Source organism: Dermacentor albipictus, chromosome 5, assembly GCF_038994185.2.
Source record: "Dermacentor albipictus isolate Rhodes 1998 colony chromosome 5, USDA_Dalb.pri_finalv2, whole genome shotgun sequence".
Classification (NCBI taxonomy): Eukaryota; Metazoa; Arthropoda; class Arachnida; order Ixodida; family Ixodidae; genus Dermacentor; species Dermacentor albipictus.
In genome coordinates this window covers 21,211,323-21,225,000 of record NC_091825.1, presented here as the reverse complement: position 1 = coordinate 21,225,000, position 13,678 = coordinate 21,211,323, and the positions used below count along the sequence as shown (strand labels likewise).

Below are 13,678 nucleotides of genomic sequence, written 5' to 3'. Positions count from 1 at the left end.
CGAGAAAAGGCGATGTATCAACGACAGCCTGAGAACACACCAATCTGATCCGCAGGTCTGTAGGCAGCCAACTGGCAAGTCAGTGTTGAAAGTGCAATTGCGCCCCGGACGATTGCCAAGTAGTGACCAAATACAGTGACCAAAGGAGATCTGTAATTCATGAGGCCTTTCTTATTCGCGGTACAGGTGAATAGAAATGTGTCAGTGCACCTTCTATTAACTTATTAGGGAATGAATATCAGTATCTCTTGAGATGATGCGTTTTCTTCATATGCAATTTCCTCCTTACTTTTCTCACATTTCTTCCCCCTCCCTTTGATTGCGGTTATGTTCCCGCCATCTGAGCAATAAGCTTGCTTGTTCGTGTGCTACCCTGTGCTGTCGCCTTCTTCCTTCCTTCCTATAATTTGCGCACAAAAAAAGAAAAATTATCAACCCTTCTCATACCAGAAAATGGGGGTAAGCGAGGGTAAGCGAAGCTTGTCCTGCATGCATCTGACCTTCGTCAAGGGTAAGTACCTCACTGGTAACGGTGCCGGATTGCTCCGGCCTCCCGCTCCCTTAGGTTGGGGTATTCTCGTTGGTGTCCGATTGCCTGGGCTCGGGCGGCTCGCTTGGCACGCCGACGGCGAGCCCTTTCACGAGTTCTCTCTGCCACTCGTCGAACGCTGCCACTTCCTCGGGGAAACGCACAACGCATGGCCGTCCTATCCGTTTTACGAGAATGAATTCAACGGACACGAAGCCGGCGCTGCGCGCGCTGTCGCGCGTAGCGCCAACAGGGCATGCCTTTCCACTGTGCCCTTTCCCTCCCCAGCGGAAGCGATACGGCTCTGATTGGTTTAGGAATCATTGCACACGCTCTGGCGCCGGTGCAGCTGCCAACTCATCAAACCGCCCTTTCTCGCCGCCGCTCTGATCGTAGAGCAACTCGTTTCTTTGCGGGGCCACGACAACGCCACTTGTGAGCCAATACAAGTTTCACTTGAAAAAAGATTTTACCTTGTCTCAACAATGCTTCGTAGGTTATTACATCACTTTTGTTTGTTGTTCCAACAACCAGCAACCCAAGTTGGCGTCAAGGAGGTTCACTTAAAAGCAGAGCCAGTGACATATATATATGACTGTGGCCTGATAAGAATGGCCTGCTGAGGAGCAAGTTTTGCCAGCCAATTGCGGCAACGGTGTCAACTTTTCCTAGAAAGCCACCATCATCCTCTAGCCAAACAGTGTCACTAAGTCTACTGTGTGCGGGGGACAATGCGCCACGTCCACCACTCTACGTCGCGGAATTGCCGAGATGAGTTCGACGAACCAGGCTTTGTGACGGAACACGCCACCGCCGACCCTGTCTGCTGTGATCAAGCGAGTGCCCAAGGGAACGTAGTTGGAGGCCCCTTCCCACGCACCGTTCCTGACGTTAGCCCAGAGTTCTGCGAAGACCGTCTGACCTCGGTTGGGGACCGTGAACCTGTGCGAAAGTGTGTGTGTGTGTGTGTGTAAGCCCTCATGCAGAGAGGCAGCTCGTCTACGAGGACTGGTCGAACGTTTCTCTCACCTAGGGATCGAGGGAGGACCGAGTGTTTATAAACCGCTGTTGTGCGGCTGCTCAGTGCACTTTCTCTCGCAGTAATGCTAGACTGATGAACTGCAACGTTCTTATGTAGATACTGTAAATAAGCCCATATTCCTCGATCTCGATGAGAAGCAGTCCTTCCCTTGAACAACGTCCTCAGCGTGAATAAGTTTGACGACGGCATGGGCCAGCTACCATCTAATTCATGCCCGACTCCAATCTTGACAACTGGCTACGAGACGTGGAATGTACCTCCCAATCCTCACAACTGTCTGTCAGCGGTGAGACGGGCTTTGCGACGTGGTGCTGTGTCTGCGGTGAGTGCTTGGTTCTTGCTTTGACTCTCTAGGCTTTATTATGTGGTTGTTCTGTTTAGAACGGTAGGGAAGCTAGATTGTTGATTGTTAGCTAGGTTGTGTTTTCCTAGGTAGATTTCGCGAGCAGGACCAAGGCAGCAAAGCAGCAATCATGGAGTTAAGGACACTGCTGAGAGACGAATTGTTGATTGTTGGTGAGGAACTAGGCTAGATGTACGCAAGGAAATGCTAAAATCGGAATTATTACAGCTGATTTGCGAACAGGCCAGTGAGGAAGAAATTGAAATGGGGTCGGAACTTCTGAAATAAAGACACAAACGGGACAGAGAGAGAGAGAAGATTGCGAGTACAGAAAAACGCTACTTGAACTTGAAAGCAAACGTTTGGAGTTGTCGCAAGGATGTGAAGGGGCTCTGGGACGATCAAGTGAGGCAGAATCATACCGCATGGACAGGCTGTTAAAGCCATTTGAGGTCAGGACCGACATAGGCTTGTTCCTATGCAATTTTGAAAGGACTCGCGAGAAGATGAACTTTGGTCCGAGTACATGGCCGCAGCGGTTGCTGTCTATGTTGCCGTGTGAGGCGGCGGAAGTAATCGCCAGACTCAGTACACAGTATGCATATGATAATGCGAAAGTTAAGGCCACTCTTCTGAAGAAACACCGCTTTTCAGCCGAAGCTTTTCGGCAAAGGTTTAGGAGCACAGGCAAGAAAGATAGCGAGGGGTATCTGGAGTTTGCACATAGTTTAAAGGCCTACCTAGTCGAGTGGCTGAAAAGCGCGGAAGCGTACGACAGCAGAGCCATGATCATTGAATGCATGTGTCTATAGAAGTTTTACAAAAGCATCCCCCAAGCTGTGAAACTGTGGGTGCAAGACAGAGGGAATGTAAACACTGTGCAAAAGGGCGGCTGAATTAGCCGAAGAGTACGCAACGCGGAGAAAGTTCAACGCCGAGGACGGAAATTGGGACGGTCGAAATGGACCGCGGAAACCATTTCCGTTCAAAAAGGGTTCGCAGACTAGACGACCGGAGCCTGTAGACGGGAAGGAAAAGCTCTCAGAAAAGAGCGAGGAGAAATCAAACGGGGAAACAGTACCAAATGAGCAGAAAAGAAAATTCGAATCTTTCAGACCAACCCGTTGCTATAAATGCCACAAACTGGGACATATATCTGAAAACTGCGGAAAGCCTAGCGTACTTTTTTCCTACGTAGATGAAAAAGACGAGAATATGGAACTTTTAAGCCCATATCTTCACGATCTGCAAGTTAATGGCAAACCATGCCGGCTGCTAAAAGACAGTGCCGCCACGATGGACATTCTCCATCCGTCTTACGTGACGGTAGATCACTTCACCGGAGAAGTAGCATGGATCAAACAGGTTGTAGAAGAACACAGCGTGTGTCTGCCCATGGCCAAAGTCAAAATCAGTGGACCATTCGGGGAGCTAGAGACTGAGGCTGCAGTTTCTAAATTTTTGTCGCTGCAGTATCCTTACATTTTTTCGAATCGGTTGGATCAGTTGCTGCGTGACAAAGGGCTTAAATTGGGAGAGGGTGTAGTACAGGGGCTGACGCGAGGCCACGCTCGTAAAATCGCGTCGCTTTTAGCTGAAAATGCAAAAGCTGCTCCAGCGGAAGTAGCCAAAGAGGTAACTTCAGTAACGGAATCCGAGCTAGGCTCGAGGGATGAAAAAATGGTTGACGAAACCCTGAAAGCTCACCAGCTCAGTGAGAGCGGATCACAAGGGTGTCAAAGTTCAAGCTTGCGGGCAGAGCCAGCTGACGCACTCGGAAGTGAGACAGGGTCGTTACTATCATCGGCCTCAAAGAACTTTGATCAACTCTTACGTGTGGACAGAGAGTCACAGGCAGCCGAGCAAAAGAATGATGACAGCTTAGCTAAATTGCATCACAACAGCTAAAGAAGGCATTGCTAGGCGCAACGTGACGATAGATGCGAGAGAAGGATTGTTGTATCGGTATTACAGAGACCGAAAGGGTAGGATTCTAGATCAGTTAGTCGTACCTACTCAGTACAGGGAGGACCTTTTGTGTCTCTGTCATGGAAATGGTTGGTCTGGCCACCTAGGCATAAACAAATAGAAGGAAAGATTGCTTTTGGAATACTACTGGCCTGGCTGTTTCAAAGACGTAGAAAACTTTGTAAGATCATGCGACGCCTGCCAACACTCGAGTAAACCAGGAGAGACATTGAAAACTCCACTAAAGGTAGTGCCCTTAATCACACAACTTTTCAGACGACTTGTGATAGACACAGTAGGGCCTCTACCAAAAACAAAATCGGGTTACAGGTACTTGTTTACCATGCTGTGTCCGGCTACAAAGTTTCCAGAAGCAATCCCTCTGAAATAGTTCAGCTCCACCGAAGTAGTAGACGCGCTCTTGACACTATTTGCACGACAGGGGTTTCCAGCCAAAATTCAGGCGGATCAAGGGTCCATATTCACCAGCGCACTGACTTCGACATTCTTGCAAAAGTGCGGGATAAAGTTGATTCACAGTTCCGTTTCTCACCCTCAGTCAAATAGTGTAGAGAGGTGGCATGAAGTAGTTAAGCGAGTTTTGCGGGCGCTCTGTTACGAGCACAAGGAGGACTAGGAGAACTGTCTGCCGGCAGCTTTGTTTGCTTTGCGAACGGTTCCACATGAGGCTACAGGGTTCTCGCCAGCAGAACTAGTCTATGGGAGGACACTCCGTTCTCCACTGAGAATGTTAAGAGAGATGTGGGAGGAAAGAGAAGAGAGTCCTACAGTGGTCGAATACGTGCTAAATCTGCTGGAATGGCTAAGCGCAACCCAAGAACTAGTAGAAAAGTACATGAGAGTAGCTCAAAAGAACGCCAAATTGTATTACGACAAGAATGCGAGCCTTCGTACGTTTAACGCCGGAGACCAGGTAATGATCCTCAAACCTTCAAGAAAGAACAAGCTTGAAGTTCACTGGGACGGGCCCGTTAAAGTGTTGCACAAACTTTCAGATACTAACTATGCTCTGAAAATGCCCGGTCGCAGGAAGGCGGTAAGCATATATCACTGCAATTTGATGAAGCTGTATGTAGAGCGGAGCGGAGTCGTTAATTATACCATTAAAGAGCAAGATGACACGAGTACCAAGTTTAAGGAGTATCAGGCGACCTCCAATTCTGCAATCGGCCTAGACGAAGTAAGAAAATATTTGGTAAGCTCGCACGCTCTTAGACCCGAGCCGCTAAATGAGCTAAAAGGGGTGTTAGGGGAATATATCGACAGATTCAGCGATCGGCCAGGTAGAACCGAACTAATAACGCATGAAACAGAGCTGAGATCAACCGAACCCGTAAGATCGAAGCCTTACAGGGTGTCTCCAAGACAGAGATAACTTATGCAGGCAGAGATACAGCGCATGCTAGAGTTAGGAGTTATTGAGCCTGCTGAGCGTGACTACACGTCACCGCTAATACTGGTAGAAACCCCTAACAGGGACCCTTGTCCGTGTGTTGACTACAGGAAGTTAAATGCCATCACTAGGGAAAATATTTACTAAGGTAATTGCAAATACAATCAGGAACACCTTAGACTTCTGCCAATCAAAGGACCAGGCAGGATTCCGTAAAGCCTACTCAACAATAGACCATATTCACACTATCAATCCGCTGATAGAGAAATGTGCGGAATATAACCAACCCTTATATATAGCTTTCATTGATTGCGAGAAAGCATTTGATTCTGTCGAAACCTCAGCAGTCATGGAGGCATTACGGAATCAGGGTGTAGAGGAGCCATGTGTAAAAATACTGAAAGATATCTGTAGCGGCTCTACAGCCACCGTAGTCTTCCATAAGGAAAGCAACAAAATCCCAATAAAGAAAGGCGTCAGGCAGGGCAGGGAGATACGATCTCTCCAATGCTATTCACAGCGTGTTTACAGGAGGTATTCAGAGACCTGGATTGGGAAGAATTGGAGATAAGAGTTAATGGAGAATAATTTAGTAACTCGTGATTCGTTAATGATATTGCCTTGCTTAGTAACACGGGACCAATTGCAATGCATGCTCACTGACCTGGAGAGGCAAAGCAGAAGAATGAGTCTAAAAATTTATCGGCAGAAAACTAAAGTAATGTTTAATAGTCACGGAAGAGAACAGCAGTTTACGATAAGTAGCGAGGCACTGGAAGTAGTAAGGGAATACATCTACTTAGGACAGGTAGTGCCGCGGATCCAGATCATGAGAGTGAAATAATCAGGAGAATAAGAACGGGCTGGGGTGCGCTTGGCAGGTATTCTCAAATCATGAACAGCACGTTGCCACTATCCCGCAAGAGGAAAGTATAGAACAGCTGTGTCTTACCAGTACTCACGTATGGGGCAGAAACCTGGAGGCTTACGAAAAGGGTTCTACTTAAATTGAGGACGACACAATGAGCTATGGAAAGAAGAATGATCGGTGTAACGTTAAGGGATAAGAAAAGAGCGGATTGGGTGAGGGAACAAACGCGAGGTAATGATTTCTTAGTTGAAATCAAGAAAAAGAAATGGGCAAGGGCAGGACATGTAATGAGGAGGGAAGATAACCGATGGCCATTAAGGTTTACGGACTGGATTCCAAGGGACGGGAAGTGTAGCAGGGGGTGGCAGGTTAGGTGGGCGGTTAGTTAGTAGGTTAGTTTGCAGGAGCGACATGGTCACAACTAGTACATGACCGGGGTAGTTGGAGAAGTATGGGAGAGGCCTTTGCCCTGCAGTGGGCGTAACCAGGATGATGATGATGATGATGATGATTACTAGGGATTAGCTGTACCCGATACCCAACATTGAGGAACGAATTGAAAGAGTTAGCGCTGCTAAATACATTTCACCTATAGACCTTTCCCTTTCAGATAGTGCCAGCCGGCCGAGCTGAAAATAGCCACGATTGGAGAATTTTCTCAGCCACGCACGAAAACAGACCTTCGTTCATTTTAGGGACTTGTGGGGTACTATAAACGGTACATTCCGAATTACTCGCAAATGGTAAGTCCATTAACGGACGCCCTCCGAAAGGGAGCACCGAGTAGCGTACACTGGGATAAGGACAAAGACAATGCTTTCCAAAGTTTCAAAACGCTATTGGTTTCCCGTCCTGTGCTTCGCGCGCCAGACTACACGAAGGAATTCATAGTTCAATGCGACGCAAGCGACAGAGGTATGGGCGTGGTACTTAGTCAGCTCGGCGATGATAACGAGGAGCATCCTATCCTCTATGCCAACCGTAAATTAACTGTAGGAGAGGAAGCCCACAGCGTTTCAGAGAAGGAATGCGCTTGTTTAGTTTGGGCCGCCCAGATGTTGTCGTGTTACTTGTACGGAGCCACGTTCATCTTCGAGACCGACCACTGTCCTCTGACGTGGCTCAATCAAATGTCACACAAAAATGGCCGCTTGCTCCGATGGAGTCTCACTCTCCAAGAGTACAACTTCTCCGTTAGATATAAGAAGAGAAAGTTGCATAGCAATGCGGGTGGTTTGAGCAGGCTAATTTGAATTCTGCGTTTAAGGGTCCCGCCTAAATTTTAGGGTTATTATTGGTAATTTTGTTAAGCCAAGAAGATCCCCTCTCATTTAGCAGGATTCTCTCCATGATTGCTGAATTTGTCAGCACGAAATTGCTTCAAAAATTGGCATAGCGAAATGCAGCATTTTTTGTTTCTGCATTTATGTTTTCTTTGAAGCCTAGCAGGTCTAAAGTGAGATCCAAGATACGTCATATCGGCACAGAGCCGTGTTGTGGTGTTCATTTTGCAGTTGCCTGTCCTTGTTGGATGTTTTGGGGCGGTGGCATCATTACACAAGTGGTCGTTGCGAGCCAAGGCATCACCCCCTGGCCACCAGCCGTTCTCTTCCTGCCCAGCGGCTGTCAGCGCTGGACAGTCGAGATTTTCCGGGCCACGCAGGCGCTGTTAGGAACGGCCTGCTGAGGTGCTTGTTTTGCCAGCCAGTTCCGACAGCGGCGTCAACTTTTCTTGGAAAGCCACCGTCCTCTAGCCAAACGGTGTCACTAAGCCTACTGTGTGCGGGGAACAATGCGCCACGTCCGCCACTCTGCGTCGCGGAATTGCCGAGATGAGTTCGACGAACCAGGCTTTGTGACGGAACATGCCACCGGCGACCCTGTCTGCTGTGATCAAGCGAGTGCCCAAGGGAACGTAGTTGGAGGCCCCTTCCCACGCACCGTTCCTGACGTTAGCCCAGAGTTCTGCGAAGACCGTCTGACCTCGGTTGGGAACCGTGAACCTGTGCGAAAGTGTGTGTGTGTAGGCCCTCCCGCGGAGAGGCGGCTCGTCTACGATGACTGGTCGGACGTTTCCCTCACCTAGCGATCGAGGGAGGACCGAGTTTTTGTAAACCGGTGTTTTGCGGCTGCTCAGTGTACTTTCTCTCGCAGTCATGCTAGACTGATGAACTGCAACGTCCTTATGTAGATACTGTAAATAAACCCATATTCCTCGTTCTCGATGAAAAGCAGTCCTTCCCTTCAACAACGTCCTCAGTGTGGATAAGTTGGACGACGGCATGGGGCAGCTACCATCTAATTCATGCCCGACTCTAATCTTGACAACTGGTTACGAGTAGAGGGATTGACCTGCCAATCCTTACAGGCCCCAATGACACAAATTGCAAAAGGCATCGCCAGTGTAGCGTGAGATAAAATAACTGTTTGCTGACGGGAAATGCTTTGTTCATGGCGAAGTTGCCGACTCAACTAACGAAATCGCCATGGCCAGAGCGAAACAGCACAAGTCGCACCTTTTTCAGCTGCTTAACCATTCAGAGTGCGGCCGCCAGAGCCAGGATTTGATCCTCGAGCTTAGCTGCGCAGCACCATAGCGGCTAAGCCACCGCGGCGTATTATTTCTATTAGTTGTATTATCCTAACTATACATCTCCGATGCGATCAGTATATATCATTTGAGTGGCGCACAGGCAGCGGGAGTACGGCACCCTGCAGTATTCTTTTTTTTTCATATACATTACCTGGTATGAAAAATGTATTTACGAGACCGTGCCATGCAAGATTTAGGAGTGTTGCGCAAGTTGTGTCACACAATTGTTAACGTACTTTGTGCTTTTACAGGAACAATGTCCACCTACGGTAGCATTTGATATCAGTGTTCCCATATTAAACCATTAGCGCCTGTGTCCTTTTGAAAGTCCAGCATCATTTTCATTTGCTAATAATTAAAGATGAAACATACTGTTTTTTCTTAGTATGCCAGTTTGCCTTCATCACGTTCACACGAAGAATCGTCTCGCCAGGATGACCAGATTATATTTTTCTGCAGCTGCATGGTGGCTTTGATACATTTATCGCCAAACTTGAAGAAGTGCTGAACATAGCAAGTACTGCTGCGCACAACTCATTTATTTTTATAGTTTCTTTCCGAGGTTCAGGCACTTGTTCGTACGTATCGGGCCTCTAATGATGAACGCCACGGGTACTTGCTTCAAAAAAGAAAGGGAATTCACGTTATGACGTTACGTGCCAAAACCACGACCTGATTATGAGGAACGCCTTAGTCAGGGACTGCGGGATAATTTTGACCTCCTGGGGTTTTTTAACGTGCGCCTAATTCTAAGTACACGGGTGTTTTCGCATTTCGCTCATATCGAAAGGTGGCCGCCATGGCCGGGATTTGATCCCGTGACTTGGTGCTCGGCAGCCCAGCACCATAGCCACCGAGAAACAATTAACGGCGAGTGACGCATGCTTCCACAAGCGACATCGAAGACCCTTTATTGCGGACAAGTCGGTGCATTGAGCCGCTTGGCGCGTTTACCTCCGCAGTAACACAAGAAGAGACTGACCCGTCAAAAGCACAAGTGCGACACGACACTGCTGACCACCATTGAAAATTTAAATGAATAATAGATGCATGGTGTACGGCATGTAAATATGCGTATATAACTTCAAGCCCGTCTATAATTCACTGCAAATAAAATCATTCCTTCGTACAAAATGCGTTCTTTAAAACTAATATTTATAGATCGAAAGCCACACTTCATATGCGCACACATGCATGGTCAAAGGCAAAACGGACACCGACCAAAAACATTGAGAAAGAAGAAAGCAAGTTGTTTCGCCTCCCATACCTTGTTCACTGACAAGACGAGTTTTCATCGAACTCTTGATTTCACTAACGCACGCATAGTTCATAAGCCGCTCACACCAAGAATGCTTTACTTATCTGCTGAAGTTGAGTGTATACCTGTCTTTTTTAATCTGCTTAGTACGGGCATCTCAAAGCTTATTTTTGTGTATAAGCTTTATAAAAGAATGTCGTAAATGATGAAAGCTAGATATTGCATATAGAATGCATCTATATGGCGTCGCAGGAAAAGGAGAGCAAGAACAGTTAATTAAACTCTGTGGTTTTACATGCGAAAAGCGCGATGTGATTATGAGGCACGCCGGGTTTATATTGACCATCTGGGGTTCTTTAACATGCACGGGTGCCTTTTGGATTTCGCTCCCATCAAAATGCGGCCCGTACGACGGAGATTCGTGCCCGCAACCTCGGATGTAGCAGCGCAGCGCCAAATCCACTACGCGACCACGGCGGATGAATAGGTGTGCAGGTGTACTTTATAATGTAGGTTGGGTCTATGTGTATCCTAGATAGTGCTGTATTCTTTTTAGTCTTGTCGCTAAACTGAAACGTAAAAGTCGCTAAATTTCCGGTAATTTTTGCAGCAATGTCGCTGAAGTTGTCGCGAATACTGTTGAGTAAATTTTAGGTTACCTAGGCGTTTTGAAACACTATAATACATGCCTATACCCTGGCGTAAATCAATTTCCAACACATCTCACGCTTGTTTAGCGTCTGGGTGAGTGAGAAATAAACAGTGAATTTACCACCAGTGTGAAGGGGGCTTTTACTTTACTGTTATACTTACGTGCACGTATACGATGACAGCTGCAATTCGGCGTCTATCCTCGAAATGTCAGTTTCCACATGCAGTGCGATTCAAAAGAACACAACCAATCTTATATATGATTTGTGTATCAACTGCACGCTAAGGCACTTGGTGCTCATTAGCCCCAGAGAAGGGAGATAGTGCAAGGAGAGGAAAAGCAGGGAGGTCAACCAGATGAGCGCCCGGTTTGCTACCCTACACTGGGGGAAGGGACAAGGGGGAATAGAAACAGGAAAAGAAGGAGGAGGTGAGCACTGAGTGAACGTGGGATGATGTACCGGGACACTACAAGTGGTCTCCTAAACCGTCACTAAAGATCCACCCAAAAATTTCTAATACACGGTGCCTCTCAAAGACGGCCGTGTTAACAGTACGATGACAATAACGTGACCTTAACGCATATCAAACAATACGCTTCCGCCCCTTGGTTCTTTTGCAATACTGATTAGCCCAAAACCCATGCGATAAGAAGCAGCGTGTTCAGGCTGGCGGGAACTAGCCCAGCTGCTCCTACCTATACGCCTTTCTACAGTCAACCTATGTTGTTATTCACAAATTTCAGAATAAAATTTCTAAGCATCCACCAATACAAGCTATTAATGTGTAAGCATTCCTTGGTCAGCTCCCCAGCCCTGTCATGCGGAAAGCGTAGTGGCTCGTATCTGCACAAAAATGCGTAATTTGCAAAGTTAAGGCATTTAATCGTTATGATAGTGTAAATCTAGAACGCGAGGCAAAGCAACCCCACTCAGAGGTACCTAGAGGTAACGTTGAGCGAAGTGGCGATGCAAAATAATGTATTACTTTTATTTCTTGCGGATAAGTGAAACCGCATTTATGCTGTTTCTTTTGTGACTCCTCCGTCGTTGATTGGGTTGTTTTATTAAATGAGTGAGCTTGTAATTTGTATTTCCATCTTGCCTTATGTCATCACAATTTGTGTACATTACACCGTACGCTCGGGAAGTGTAATTTCAAACAAGACCGTGTATTATATGCCTTTTTTGTCGTTATGTTGCGCCTCGTATGGGGGGCGTACGGCTCTGTCAAACTGTCATTCATGACAGCTTTTACTGCAGGTCCCCCGTGCCGTGTATTTTTATGGCACACAAATAAATACATTATTATTATTATTATTATTATTATTATTATTATTATTATTATTATTATTATTATTATTATTATTATTAAATGAGGCAAGTCGTCGCGAAGGAGGAAGGTGAAAGGAGGTGCCACTAAAACCGGTCAATAAAATAAAGTAGCGCCATCCTTTGGAGATTGCCGCCGTCCTCCTCGCCTGCGCGTTTCCTCGAGAGGAGATTCCTAATGGAAGGGGGCTGAAAATATCTTATGGAGTGCTAGAGCAGTGTCTGTCCGTAGAGGACAGCTGAACCGCACTGCACAGGGGGAAAAGGGAATGAAAAGAGCGGTGAGTGAGGTGGAGATGCGGCAGCGGCAGCCGAAGCGGCGAGGCGACGAGCACATCATAATTGGATTTCTCCGTTCTTTCTGCGCATGCGCGAGGGGCAGTGGTTGCGAGAGAGAAATGTGAGGACTTTCGGTCCTCGAGATTTCTCTTCGCCTAGGTACTACGGGGAAGAGAGTTGTTAGCTCCGTTTGTCCCTATCGAGCTGGCAGACAGAATGCGTGGCCTGCAAGACGAAGAAGTCGTGTCCGAGGTCAGTTTGTTTCTATTTTGTTGCGACGGTAGCATATCAAATTTTATAGTCGCAGGTGGATACGTTTGGAAGTGAGGTGTCTTCTCGGAAGACTTTAGTGGCAGAGCATTACAAGGCGCCGATGCATTGTTGATTAGTGTCGGTGAGCAAGGTCAGCATACCGCACACTTGAGGATGAAAGAATGAATGAACTTTATTTTGAGATTCGCGAGAAACTCTGTACCTGTTTATAATGAATATTTGTTGTCTCACGTTATATTTTTGTCAGGCACGGAACATTGGAGGTCTCTATATTTGTTGATTATGTTTATCAGCTATATAGAGGAGGCTTGTATTCCTGAACAATTTTCTAAGATTCTCTAAGAATCTTCTAAGGTTTGAAATAACACTTTTACGTTTGTACATTGCCTTGCCGAATTTTTTATTCTTCCGTTATTTAATTTATACAGCAAAACATACTGGTATATACGTACGCCATTAATTTAATTTTATCTGGATGTCTGTAAAGTCTCTTTCTGGGGGACATCTTTTGTGTGAAACCTTGTAAAATATGGTTTACCTGACATTGATTTTATTTATAATGTCTGCATTTATTACAAGCTTCGTCTAAGCACGGCGAAGCTCGTTGCTGCGCGCTATCGCTGAAAACCACTGTAAGTAAACCACTGGCAACCGTGACTGGAAAGCCTGTAGTAGTGAGCGAAGCTGTAACTGTACCTATGTACTGTAGTTGAATGCGCGAGCAATTTAGTTTCTTTTTCGTTACTCCTAATTGTTGCATGCATCACCCTTTTAGCCAAAAACCCATGCGAATAACTTTGCTTTCGTTTTCTGCTTGTCCGTGCGACATCATTTTGCGGGTTTCTATGCACGCACAGCTCCCACAGTATCGATTCTGATCTCTAGAAGCGGAACTAGGCCGCGCTAATGCCGTTCGACACGTGATTTTGCATTATCTTGCTGCTTCAGCACTGACACAACGCTTAAAGATGGCAAAGTTGCATGCCATACTGCGCCATTGAAGTTAAATAGCCTCCAAATGTCTTGCGTAGAAACTGAACACAAGAAAACTACAGCGCGTAGCGGACGCTTTTGGCTTTCCGCTTGGTTCCCTAAGCGCAGAAAACCCAGGGGTCCTAAAACGGGT

The 13,678-nt window shown here is 46.7% G+C and overlaps 1 protein-coding gene across 2 annotated transcripts in view; it reads right to left on the bottom strand.

The window, feature by feature from the left end:
- The window catches only part of LOC135898316 (uncharacterized), a 38,899-nt gene that overhangs the window by 2,431 nt on the left and 22,790 nt on the right, over positions 1-13,678 (bottom strand). The gene's annotated exons all lie outside the window — the stretch shown is intronic.